At 46.1% G+C, this 13,571-nt stretch overlaps 1 long non-coding RNA gene across 1 annotated transcript; it reads right to left on the bottom strand.

Annotated features, from left to right (window-relative positions):
* Window positions 1-326: 326 nt before the first annotated feature.
* LOC139533993 (uncharacterized) lies at window positions 327-12,103 on the bottom strand. Its single transcript, XR_011666896.1, has 2 exons — window positions 11,764-12,103; window positions 327-842 (listed from the first exon to the last, which is right to left on the bottom strand). It is a non-coding gene; the product is annotated as an uncharacterized lncRNA (long non-coding RNA).
* Window positions 12,104-13,571: the final 1,468 nt, after the last annotated feature.

The raw sequence follows: 13,571 nt of genomic DNA, 5'->3' as shown, positions 1-13,571 counted from the left end.
AATTAAACATGATAAATATGTGTTATTGAAAGTAACTGTTTTTCAGTGTGATTTCTGAGAGCAGATCTTAAAGTCTTAAAGGTTTATTATCAAATATCTCTAACTATTATCACTGGTATTGGTGCTACAGTATAACAGTATCATTCAGTTGTAGAGTATTTGTTGGATCAGATGCCCTTTTCATTCTGTTTGAAAACATGAGAGTAGCTATATGCTACAATGCTGAAATTATAAAAGAAGCTGAGTAATCTAAATTAGTATGAAATGTTCTGCCTATTCATGAGATAGTGATGACTGGAATCATGATTCAATTAATTATTGGGTTATTTTCTAATCAAAACAAGCTTTATTTGAACTCCGAGTCAAGAAGACATGTACATGTACAAAATAGTTCATTCAGCACACAGCACTACTGATATTATTCACTAGTATACTGTAACATTCAGCTCTAAAACACTAATGTTTCCTTCACCAGCACCATGTGGGGACTCTAGCCTCCTACAATGGCTTCTCCGGTCTCTAGTCATTACTACAGTGACTTCTCCGGAAGGTGGCTGAATCACTGATGTCGTAATAGGTAACCCTGCAGGTGTATACCATTCCCTCTTCCCAGCGTGCCTTGCTCAGGGTCTGGTGCTGCTGCGGCTGTTGCGGCAGCCCTTCTCCTCTTCTGTGGTGGTCAGGACCTCTTCCGTCACCTCCGCCCCATCCACCTCCCAGCTCACCATCGCCCCCTGGGGGGAGTAGCCACTCAGCAGGCAGGCCAGTGTGGCCGAGCCCCCAGAGAGCTGCTCAGAGGACAGGAGGGAGCAGAGACACTGTGGAACTGACAGAGGGACCAGCTGGAAGAGTGGAGAGAGGAGGATCAGCTACTACTACTAAATAATATAATAGAGTGTAGGGAAAGTGCTAGTACTGAAGTGCTAGTATAATACAATAGGGCAAGGGGGGGAAAAGTCCGGCCCGCCGGACACTTCAATCTGGCCCGCGAGACATTAAAAAAAGAAGGTAGTTACAATCTTTTCTCATCGCTGCAACTCCCATACGGACATGGGAGAGGCGAAGGTCGAGAGCCGTGCGTCCTCCGAAACACAACCCAGCCAAGCCGCACTGCTTCTTGACACAATGCCCACTTAACCCGGAAGTCAGCCGCACCAATGTGTCGGAGGAAACGCCATACACCTGGCGACCGTGTCAGCGTGCACTGCGCCCGGTCCGTCACAGGTGTCACTAGAACGCAATGGGACAAGGAAATCTCGGCCTGCCAAACCCTCTCCTAACGCGGACGATGCTGGGCCAATTGTGCACCGCCTCATGGGTCTTCCAGTCACGGCCAGCTGTGACACAGCCTGGGATCAAAACCAGCTCTGTAGTGACGCCTCAAGCACTGCATTGCAGTGCCTTAGACCGCTGCGCCACTTGGGAGGACCCTGCAAATTGATTTTAACAAAGAATTGGTCCCCCCAAAAATGCGGCCCTCCGTGGAATTTCAAAATCCCAATGTGGCCCTGGAGCCAAAACGTTTTCCCACCCCTGCAATAGGAACCGGTAGTAGTAAATTACTAATACAATACAATAGGGACTGATAGTACTGAAGTACTAGTATAATGCAACAGGGACTGATAGTACTGAAGTACTAGTATAATACAATCAAATCAAATCAAGCTTTATCTATACGGCACATTTCAAACACGGAATGCAACACAATGTGCTTTACAGGAAAAAAACGAATAAAAAACAATGCAAATAAAAGCTGAAATATTTACTACACAACAAACATAAGATATAAACAAAATAATGACACAAACTGAACAACAAAAAAGCACCCTAAGGAAAAGCAAAGCTAAAAATATGTGTTTTAAGACCACATATGTCCACATTTTCAGTCCCCCTCAAGTTTTCAGTCCCCTCTCTGGCAGGCTATCCAGAGGCTGGGGGCATAGTAACTAAAGGCTGCCTCTCCATGCCTCTTGGTACTAGGCTTTGGGATGGTTAAAAGGCCAGTGCCAGAGGAACTGTGTGATCTACTGGATACATAACTTAAAAGCATGTTTGACATGTATTGTGGTGCACAATAAAGGATTGATTTAAAAAACGATCTTAAAATGAATTCACAGGCAGCCAGTGCTGTGTGCTCTCCATCTGGTCTTGGTCAGGACAGTGCTGCAACATTTTAATCACATTCCTAATGTGTGATTCAAAATTGTGTTCCGAATCGAAAATAACATCTAGGTTTTTTACCTGGTGTTTTATCTTTATTGCCAATTAATTAAAATGTGTGGTGAGATTCTCTCTCTATTCTTATATAAACTGAACAGTACCGAACCCAAAATCGAACGTTGTGGAATGCCACATGTGATACGTATTTTCTCTGAGTTAAGTTCACTAAAGGTGACAAAAAACTTGAAACTGGTTAAATTGGTCCTAAACCAATTTAGAACTGGACCGGAGAGGCCAACCCACCAGAAGGACATCATGGTCAACAGTACGATACGGACGGATAGTACTGAAGTACTAGTATAATTAGGGGCTCAACCTTGGTTTTAGAAGTGGGGGGGGGGGGGCATAATTCAAAACGGGGGGGTAGATCAACTTTAAAATTGCAGCTAATCGTTGCTTCCATCAATGTAATTGTCTGCATCATTTCCAATCCCTCATATATTTATTTTACTTTCACGAGTAAAATATAATAAGACCAACTTGAAGACCCCTGTATGGGAATGGAAGGACCGGGAAGAAACTCAACATAGCATATCTGACTCATTCTTTGATATCTGTGAGGAGGAGTCAGCAAGGCTTTAGGGATAAGGGTGAGTGGACGGATTGGGATTGGGCCAATCTTTCTCACACACTCTTTCCCTTTGACTCTGATCCATCCAGAGGCTGTAGTGGGCGTGCCAGAGGACAGGAAGAAGATCCCCTGGGTGGACGGCGAGACGGTGATTCTCCTGGAGCTCTGGGGAGACGACACTGTGCAGCAGAACCTGAAGCGCTGCCCTCACAATGGTCACATATACTCAGAGATTTCGGAAAAGCTCAACATCCGTGGTTATTACAGAACTGCAGAGCAGTGCCACACCAGGATAAAGTGATTGAAAGCCAGCTATCGGCAGTGCCAGCAAACCATCAGGTAGCCATTAAGTTTCAGTTTCTATTATTGATACATTTCTCATGTTGCTAATGTGAATTGGATTACAGATATGATTCTAATTTTGCAATCTCTCTCTACCCATGTTGCTCCTAGTTCATCTGGATCTGAGCAGGTTAATTTGAAGTTCTACGATATTTTAGATCAAAATACTTGAGAGGCAGCCTCCCTCCACCAGCACAGTGGTGACAGACTTGACCATTGACATATCAGAGGAATCAAACAGTGACTCACTTCAAGGTAAGAGTTCAGCTCATTTCAAACTATGCAAACTTTCTAATGACACCCAGCATGGCTATGTCAGATTGAACCCTGTTTGTTATGTATTTAACTACTGGTTCTACTGTAGTTGCTGTCCCTTCAACACAAGTTCCTTTGCCAAGTCTTAACAGGGACACTTTCATGTTATTGGGCTGTTTTGTATTTAGAGTCTACAGAAGCGGACAACTACACCACTTCTGAGAGGATCACACCAGGCTCATGGTCGGATCCTGAGACCCTGGCACGCATTGACATCTGGGGGGAGGACGAGGTTCAGAGGGTGCTGAGAGACTTTGTCCACAACGGCCCCATCTACATGGACATATCAGAAAAGATGCATGACCAAGGGTACTCCAAGACCACAGAGCAGTGTCGTTGGAAAGTCAAGTCCATGAGATACAACTAGGAATGCAGATACGGTAGGTAGGGGCGTGGATCAGAAAACCCGTCATTATCTGGTGTGACCACACTTTGCCTCATGCAGTGCGACATCTCCTTTGCATAGAGTTGATCAGGCTGTTGATTATGGCCTGTGGAATGTTGTCCCAATCCTCTTCAAATGCTGTGTGAAGTTGCTGGATATTTTTATTTAACCTTTATTTGTCACGAATCCCGCTTCCTGAGTCTGGGTTTGCCTGTGTGTCTGTCCTGGAGTGTGTTTCAGGTGTCCTGGAACGCATCCTGTCTGGTTGCCGGGCGAATTAGCTCGTTGGGAGATTGATGTTCACCCGCACCTGTTTCCCATCAGTAATCTGCACACCTGTCCTGATCATCATCTCTTCCCTTCAAAAGCTCTGACCTGACTTCCATTCCCTGCCGGATCGTTAGCCATGAACAGTAGGTTGTGCCTGAGTACCAGACTCCAGTTGGATAGTATTTGTTTTGTTGTTTTCATTTACGTATTGCTTGCCTTGAACTTACCTCCGTTTGTTTTGCCTTCAGTTACTCACCTGGATCATTCACTCCATTCCCGCCTGGTTGACAGAGGATTCTACTACTACATTGGATTCACCTATTTCCCCTCATCTATTCACCACCGCTGCCCGCTACGCCATCTGGATATTTCTACCTTTTTCACATTTAATTGTAAATAAATACTCACCTTCTTCCTACGCTCCTTGTCCTGGTCTGCTTCTGGGTTCGATCTTGAAAGATCGTGACAGAACGATCCGGCCAGTGATGAACCCAGCGGACCTGGACTCCGTTTGCCATGCCATTACCCAGCAGGGGAAGACATTGGGACAACACAATACGGCGCTACAGGAGATAGCGAGTTCGATCCAGAACTTATCTGCTAGCTTGACACAAATCCAGGATCAGCTCAGTTTGCCGGCGATTCATTCACCACCGGTTTCACCCATCTCACCTGCCGTGTCTGGAGCGGTGTCATTCCGTGAACCCAAGGTACCGACGCCTGATAAATATGAAGGGGATTTGGGAAAATGCCGTTCGTTTCTTATGCAGTGTGGGTTAGTGTTTGATCTACAGCCCCATTCTTACGCCACTGACAAGGCTAGGATAGCCTTTGTTATTGAACTGTTGCGTGGAAGAGCTCTGGAATGGGCTTCAGCCGTTTGGGAACGGCAGGGAACCTGCACGGCTTCATATCAGGAGTTCACGGGAGAGATGAGAAAGCTTTTTGATCATCCAGTCCGAGGTAAGGATGCAGCTAAACGTTTGTTCTCTCTTCGCCAAGGAGATCGCAGTGTGGCAGATTTTATGATTGAGTTCAGGACATTGGCTGTGGAGAGTGGTTGGAATGAGGAGTCACTACAAGCGTTTTTTTACAAGGGGTTGTCAGAGGAACTTAAGGACGAGCTGATATCTTATCCAGAGCCTAGTGACCTGGACAGCTTGGTCGCTTTATCTATTCGGGTAGATAATAGAGTCCGAGAGAGAAGGAGGGAGAAGCAGTGGGGCCCATCCAATCAATCTGCAACTCGGTTACCATTCGGTTCAGGAGGTGAACCAGGACGTATTGATCATTATTCTCCACACGGGATTAGTGGAGGGGTCTTGCCACCAGATTCTGAACCAATGCAAGTGGGGGACACGGGCTAACTAAGGAGGAGCGCCAACGTAGACGTGAGACCAATAGCTGTTTCTACTGTGGTAGATCGGGACATTACATCTCCGCTTGTCCACAGCGCCCGTTAAACTGCCCGGCTCGCTAGTTTTGGGAGGAATTTTAGCGAGCCAGTTTCAATCTCTCAAGGATCTTGTCAGACCCCGTTTTCCTGCAACCCTTATGAATAAGGATCAGAGTTTTGACATGAACGCTTTTATCGATTCAGGTGCCGATGGCAGCTTTATGGATGCCGACTTGGTGGAACAGCTGGGGCTTTCCAAGGAGCAATTGCCGGAAGCCATTGAAGCAACCACTCTGAACGGCAGTAGTCTGGCACGGATCACTATGAGGACTGAACCGGTTAAGATGTTGGTGTCGGGAAATCATTCAGAGTTTATCTCTTTCTTCATTTTGTCCTCGCCCCATGTTCCTCTGGTTCTTGGTTACCCCTGGCTGAAGGAACACAATCCCTCGTTTGATTGGGTGACAGGGAAGGTAACTAGTTGGAGCATTGAGTGTCATGCTAACTGCCTTAGGACTGCCTGTTCTCCTGCTGTTTCCAGTCAGGTCAGTGACTCTGCTCCTCCTGATTTGTCCCTGGTTCCAGAAACATATCACGAGTTGGGTGAGGTATTCAGTAAACAGAAGGCTCTGTCCCTTCCTCCCCACCGACCTTATGATTGTGCGATTAATCTGTTTCCTGGATCTGCCTTTCCCAAGGGACGGTTATACAGTATCTCTCGACCGGAACGTGAGGCCTTGGAGACCTACATCAAGGAGTCTCTAGCTACAGGTCTCATTCGGCCATCGTCATCACCTTTGGGAGCAGGATTTTTTTTTGTGAACAAGAAGGATGGCTCTCTTCGACCGTGTATTGATTATCGGGGTTTGAATGATATTACGGTTAAGAACAAGTATCCCCTGCCCTTGATGAGCTCGGCTTTCGATTCCTTACAGGGTGCTACGGTTTTTACGAAGCTTGATTTACGTAATGCTTATCATTTGGTTCGGATCAAGGAGGGGGACGAGTGGTTGACTGGGTTCAATACTCCGATGGGACATTTTGAGTACCAGGTGATGCCGTTTGGACTGACCAACGCTCCGGCTGTGTTCCAAAGTATGGTGAATGACGTTCTGAGAGATATGATTGGTATTTTTGTGTTCGTTTACCTGGATGATATCCTCATCTTCTCAAAGGAGCTTTCTAGCCACGTTCTGCATGTCAAGCAGGTCCTGCAGCGGTTATTGGAGAACCGTCTGTTCGTGAAGGCTGAGAAGTGTGATTTTCACGCCCACACAACGTCCTTCCTCGGGTACATCATATCCAGGGGAGAGATCAAGATGGACCAAGAGAAGGTTCGGGCGGTTCGGGATTGGGTCCAGCCCGGTACAAGATTGCAGCTCCAGAGATTCCTGGGGTTTGCGAATTTTTATCGGAGGTTTATCCGTGACTACAGCCGGGTGGCTGCACCTTTAACTGCCCTGACGTCTTGCACCAGAAAGTTCTGTTGGACTCCTGAGGCAGACCGAGCATTTCTGGACTTGAAGAGCCGATTCACCAACGCCCCGATTCTCTCTCAACCTGACACTTCCTGTCAGTTCGTTGTGGAAGTGGATGCTTCTGATGTGGGTGTGGGCGCCATCCTGTCCCAGCGTAGCTCCACTGACGGTAAACTCCATCCCTGCGCTTTCTACTCTTGTCGTCTTTCTCCAGCTGAAAGAAACTACGATGTGGGTAACCGGGAGCTTCTCGCTGTGAAGCTTGCCTTGGAGGAGTGGCGTCACTGGTTGGAGGGAGCGGAGCAACCGTTTGTGGTCTGGACTGACCACAAGAATCTGGCTTACGTGCAATCGGCTAAACGTCTCAACGCCCGTCAGGCCAGGTGGGCTTTGTTTTTTGGACGTTTCAATTTTTCCCTGACGTTCCGACCTGGGTCGAAGAACGGGAAGGCGGACGCCCTGTCCCGGATGTTCTCTAAGACGGAGGAGAGTGGGGTCAAGACTGAGACGATTCTTCCCCAGAATGTTGTCGTGGGAGCCGTTACATGGAGGATAGAGGAGGATGTGATGGCGGCCCTTCGGACGCAGCCCGGCCCCGGTAACGGTCCACCCGGTCGGTTGTTCGTACCCGAGTCGGTCCGTTCTGCTGTCCTTCAGTGGTCCCACGCCAGCAAGATAGCTTGTCACCCTGGCGTTGCTCGGACTATGGCACTACTGCGCAGACGTTTTTGGTGGCCTGCCATGGGAGAAGATACCCGGAGGTTTGTTGCCGCATGTCCTGTTTGTGCCCAGAACAAAAGTACCAATCGGCCCAGCTCTGGGCTTCTTCACCCCCTACCTATTCCTCGGCGACCTTGGTCGCATCTGGCCCTGGATTTTGTCACGGGATTGCCCCCTTCTGTTGGGAACACGGTCATTCTGACCATTGTGGACAGATTCAGCAAGTTTGCTCATTTTGTTCCTCTCTCCAAGCTTCCATCGGCTACGGAGACGTCCGAGATCCTGGTCAGGGAGGTTTTCAGGGTTCACGGATTGCCCAGTGACATTGTTTCTGACCGTGGTCCTCAGTTTACCTCTGCTGTCTGGAAATCCTTCTGTTTGGCCATTGGAGCTACAGTCAGTCTCACTTCGGGATTTCACCCACAATCAAATGGTCAGGCGGAGAGAGCCAACCAGAAGATGGAGTCCACGCTGCGTTGTCTTGTCTCCTCTGATCCTACCTCTTGGTCATCTCAATTACCCTGGGTTGAGTATGCCCATAATACTCTTCCTTCATCTGCCACTGGGATGTCCCCCTTCCAATGCCTTTACGGATACCAACCTCCTTTGTTTTCTTCTCAGGAAAGGGATCTCTCGGTTCCCTCTGTCCAGACCCACATTCGTCGTTGCCACCGGACCTGGCATCGGGCCAGGAAGGCTCTCCTTAGAGTTTCTGACCGGTATCAGATCCAGGCGAATCGTCGCCGTATTCCTGCCCCAGCTTATACGGTTGGAGATAAGGTTTGGTTGGCTACACGGGATCTTCCTCTACGGACGGAGTCAAGGAAGTTGTCACCGAAGTTCATTGGTCCGTTTGTAGTGGAGAGAATCATTAATCCTGTTGTGGTTCGACTCAAGTTACCTGCAACACTTAGAGTGCATCCCACTTTTCATGTCTCCTGTCTCAAGCCGGTTCACCTCAGTCCTCTGTTGCCTCCTCCTCCTCGTCCTCCTCCTCCTCGGATGATCGGAGGTGGTCCGGTCTACACGGTGCGCCGCATCATGGACTCCAGACGGCGGGGTCGAGGGTACCAGTATCTAGTGGATTGGGAAGGATATGGTCCAGAGGAGAGGAGTTGGATTCCTCGGCGTCAGATCCTGGATGACGACCTGCTTCGTGACTTCTACCGCCTCCATCCTGGCGCTCCAGGTAGTCCGCCCGGTGGCGTTCGTCGGAGGGGGGGTACTGTCACGAATCCCGCTTCCTGAGTCTGGGTTTGCCTGTGTGTCTGTCCTGGAGTGTGTTTCAGGTGTCCTGGAACGCATCCTGTCTGGTTGCCGGGCGAATTAGCTCGTTGGGAGATTGATGTTCACCCGCACCTGTTTCCCATCAGTAATCTGCACACCTGTCCTGATCATCATCTCTTCCCTTCAAAAGCTCTGACCTGACTTCCATTCCCTGCCGGATCGTTAGCCATGAACAGTAGGTTGTGCCTGAGTACCAGACTCCAGTTGGATAGTATTTGTTTTGTTGTTTTCATTTACGTATTGCTTGCCTTGAACTTACCTCCGTTTGTTTTGCCTTCAGTTACTCACCTGGATCATTCACTCCATTCCCGCCTGGTTGACAGAGGATTCTACTACTACATTGGATTCACCTATTTCCCCTCATCTATTCACCACCGCTGCCCGCTACGCCATCTGGATATATCTACCTTTTTCACATTTAATTGTAAATAAATACTCACCTTCTTCCTACGCTCCTTGTCCTGGTCTGCTTCTGGGTTCGATCTTGAAAGATCGTGACATTATTTAACTAGGCATGTCAGTTAACAGCAAATTCTTATTTAAAATGACAGCCTACCAAGAGGCAAAAGGCCTCCTGCAGGAGCTGGAATTTAGAAAAATCTATATAGGACAAAAAACACCACGACAAGCGAGACACTACAACACTACATAAAGAGAGACCTAAGACAACACAGCATGGCAGCAACAAGTGACAAAACAGCATGGTAACAACACAACATGACAACAACACGGTAGCAACACATGGCAGCCGCACAACATGGTAGCAGCACAAACACGGTACAAACGTTGTTAGGCACAGACAACAGCACAAAGAGAAAAAAGGTAGATACAACAATGTCACACGAAGCAGCCACAAGTGTCAGAAAGAGTGTCCATGATTTAGTCTTTAAATGTAGAGATGGAGACAAAACGGGAACTGGAACACGCTGTTGTACATGTCAATCCAGAGCATCCCAAACATTCTCAATGTGTGACATGTCTGGCGAGTATGCAGGCCATACCGTATTCCTGCCCATACCATAACCCCACTGCCACCATGGGGCACTCCGTTACCAACGTTGACATCAGCAAACTGCTCGCCCACACAACGCCATACACTTGGTCTGCGGTTGTGAGGCTGGTTGGACGTACTGCCAAATTCTCAAACGACTTATGGTAGAGAAATTAACATTAAATTCTCTGGCAACAGCTCTGGTGGACGCTCCCTCACAACTTGATACATCTGTGGCATTGTATTGTGTGACAAACTGCACATTTTAGTGGCCTTTTATTGTCCCCAGCACAAGGTGCACCTGTATATTAATCATGCTGTTTAGTTATCTTCTTGATATGCCACACCTGTCAGGTGGATGGATTATCTTGGTAAAGGAGAAATGCTCACTAACAGGGATGTAAATAAAGTTGTGCACATAATTTAAGAGAAATTAGCTATTTGTGCATAATTATGGACAATTTCTGGGATCTTTTATTTCAGCTCATGAAACATGGGACCAACACTTTACATGTTGCGTTTATATTTGTGTTCAGTGTACGTACATAAGTAACCCCACGGAAGTCACGGAAGTCAAAATATTAAATCATCACATTTTAAATCAAAGTTACAAACATTTCAGCCCCCTAAAAGTCCTCATATGGTGTGATGAAAATTAATCTGATCGTTTAGAATTATTAATTGTCATGAGCGGGTTACGGACTGCCGGATCTGTCAATCAGGAACAAGATGTGGGGCTCAGACATTAGAAAAAAGTCCTCCTAATTGCAAACGATTTGTCTTAATCCACTGAATGTGCCACATAATTTTTACACTGATGCACCAGGTGTCCTAAAATAGAGAATGAAATTGCTTAATGGACCATGTTATTACTATTTTAGAACAATTCTATGAGTTAGGGTAGTAGTTATCATAAAAAAAATATCAGAAGCCAATCAACCATAGAAGTTAAAACCAGCCCAACCCTTCTCTCCACATCTGTCCCAGTCTAGGGTATTTCAGAGAGTGAAACTGGGTCGTCACTACTTAACACAGCAACAAAGTCATAATTCTGACTAAACCCCACCTAACCAACCTTAAATTTAAGAACAAAAAGCTAATTTGTCGAGGCAATTTTGACTTTGTGGCTGTGGAACTTTACTTTATGGCTGTGTTATCATTTGGAGTTGTGGGAGTGAAACTGAGATTTGCTGTGGTTCTGCTTGTCCCAGAATAGAGCAGCACTGTCACCAGATGTTCAGCCTGTCCTCAGGGGGTTGAAGGTAGAGAAAACCCAGGGAAGCTACAGTGTAGACCACACATGGTTAAAAACCATAGCAGAAACAATTGAATAAAATCATATTAGTAAATAAACATTTTAAATAAATAAGTTATGGAAATGTACTGTTTAGCAGTGTGAGTTCTGAGAGCAGATCTTAGGTTCGGTGCCCTTTTAATCAAAATGTGTATGAAATGTGCTGCCTTCATTAGACAGTGATCACAGGAATCATGAATAAAGTAACTCGTGTGGATATATTTGACAATGACACAGTGTGTAGTAGAGCTGAACAACAATAGAGTCAAACTAGAGCTATGTCTAGAAGGCCTTACACCATAACTGATCACTAAATGTTTCTCCTGACTATTAACTACATGTTGACTCTGTTGAGTAACTCAAGGAAAACTTTCAACCAATCTGAATAGAGATGATGTGCATTGATCCAAACCCCTAAAGATGTCCTGTGTTTTGAATAGCTAGAATCCAATCAACATGATTCAAACACATACAATAAAGCTCCTGAACATTACCCAGACATCCTCCCTCACACCACTGTGGTAGTTCCAGAGAGCAGCAGGTGAAGCAGGAGACTGGAGACGTCAGAGCTCTGGAGATCTCCCCTTTGGATCAGAGTCAGTCAGCAGCATCAGTCCACATACAGCCTGCAGTTACTGAGCCTGACCACTGGAGGGAGACATAGTATCTGCTTTATCTGGTCGAATGACAGTAATAACAATATGCTCCATTTGTCGATGTCTATAATAATAATCATGTATTAGTCCCCATTCAGCACTTAAAACATAAAAGAATTATGTGATTACTAAGCTATCATGTCTCTACATCACATCAGTCTGACTGTCCAAGAAGACTATTTACAAGTTGGACTATTTCCATATAGAACACTTTGCATAGCCAGCACATGCTTCAGTGCTCTGGTAGTGTTTATAGCCTTGTGAGTTTAACACTTCATGACAGAGCTGTCCTTCATGACAACAGAACCCACAACAACCATGACTTGTATCACCATCTTCATCTGGATTGTTGCCCTCTGTCTCCAAGGTAATATCATTTACAGAAAACTATCTGGAAAATTGCAATATTAGGCTATATAACCTTATAACAGTTTTAGTGAATATGCTATATGGACAATTGAACAAATAATGTAATGTTAATTCTATATGCAATCTCTGTTTCAGAGTCCAGAGGCCAGGTCACTGTGACTCAGACCCCTGCAGTGAAATCTGTTTCAGTTGGTCACTCAGTCAGTCTCAGCTGTAAGACCAGCAGTGCTGTATACAGTGACGGCAATGGACACCATTTGCACTGGTATCAACAGAAACCTGGAGGAGCTCCTAAACTCCTAATATACTGGTCTAAAACCCTTCAGTCTGGGACTCCATCTAGATTCAGTGGCAGTGGATCTGGGAGTGACTTCACTCTGACCATCAGTGGAGTCCAGGCTGAAGATGCAGGAGATTACTACTGTCAGAGTTTACACTACCCCAACAGTGTCTGGGTGTTCACACAGTGATACAGAGCTGTACAAAAACCTCCCTCAGTCAGACTGCACAGTGACTGTACTGCTACAGCTGGGACCTACTGCAGGTGCTGAGGGGGAAGAGACAGTGACATGAAACACTGATCAGTAGAGGAGGTCAACTTTGAAAACAGTATCATACAATTCACACGTTTTCCAACGTCGTCATCATCGCCCTCCTCATCGTCATCATCATCATCATTATTATCATCATCATCGCTGTAACTTGTTATATTGGTCATGAACTGAAAGTGTATAAGTGTATGTAGTTTTAGACGATAATACCAGTCCAGATGTAGAGTAAGATCTACAGAAGTAAAAAGAAAAGTATCAGCCCCCCAAACCAATTCCCTACATGCACTTTACCACCAGTTATTGATGTGATCATCTAGCATGTATTAACCCTTTTCATGAGCTGTTAGATCTGTGAATGAGACATGATGCTGGGCTCAAACATGAGACACATTTATGTAGAGACATACACTGTTATCATAAAGTATAATATCCATGTTATCTGTCATTAATTACATGGTGGCATATCTGTAATGTCCCCCCCCCTGAATCCACCATAGAGGTTAAAACCAGTCGACCCCCTCACTTCTGGCCCAGTCCAGGGTATTTCAGGCAGTAAAACTGTTCAACTGCTAGACTGGTCGCTGTGGGAGTAAAACTGAGATTTACATAGACAGGGCTGGGTGGTTCTGCTTGTCCCAGAATAGAGCAGAACTGTCACCAGATGTTCACCCTGTCCTCAGGGTTTGGAGGTAGAAAAGACCTGGGGAAATATAATGCAGTGTAGAA

The sequence above is a fragment of the Salvelinus alpinus genome, chromosome 11 (assembly GCF_045679555.1).
Source record: "Salvelinus alpinus chromosome 11, SLU_Salpinus.1, whole genome shotgun sequence".
In the NCBI taxonomy this organism is placed as follows: domain Eukaryota; kingdom Metazoa; phylum Chordata; class Actinopteri; order Salmoniformes; family Salmonidae; genus Salvelinus; species Salvelinus alpinus.
Note: the sequence above shows the minus strand (reverse complement) of the source record. Positions and strands in the feature narration are given on the sequence as shown.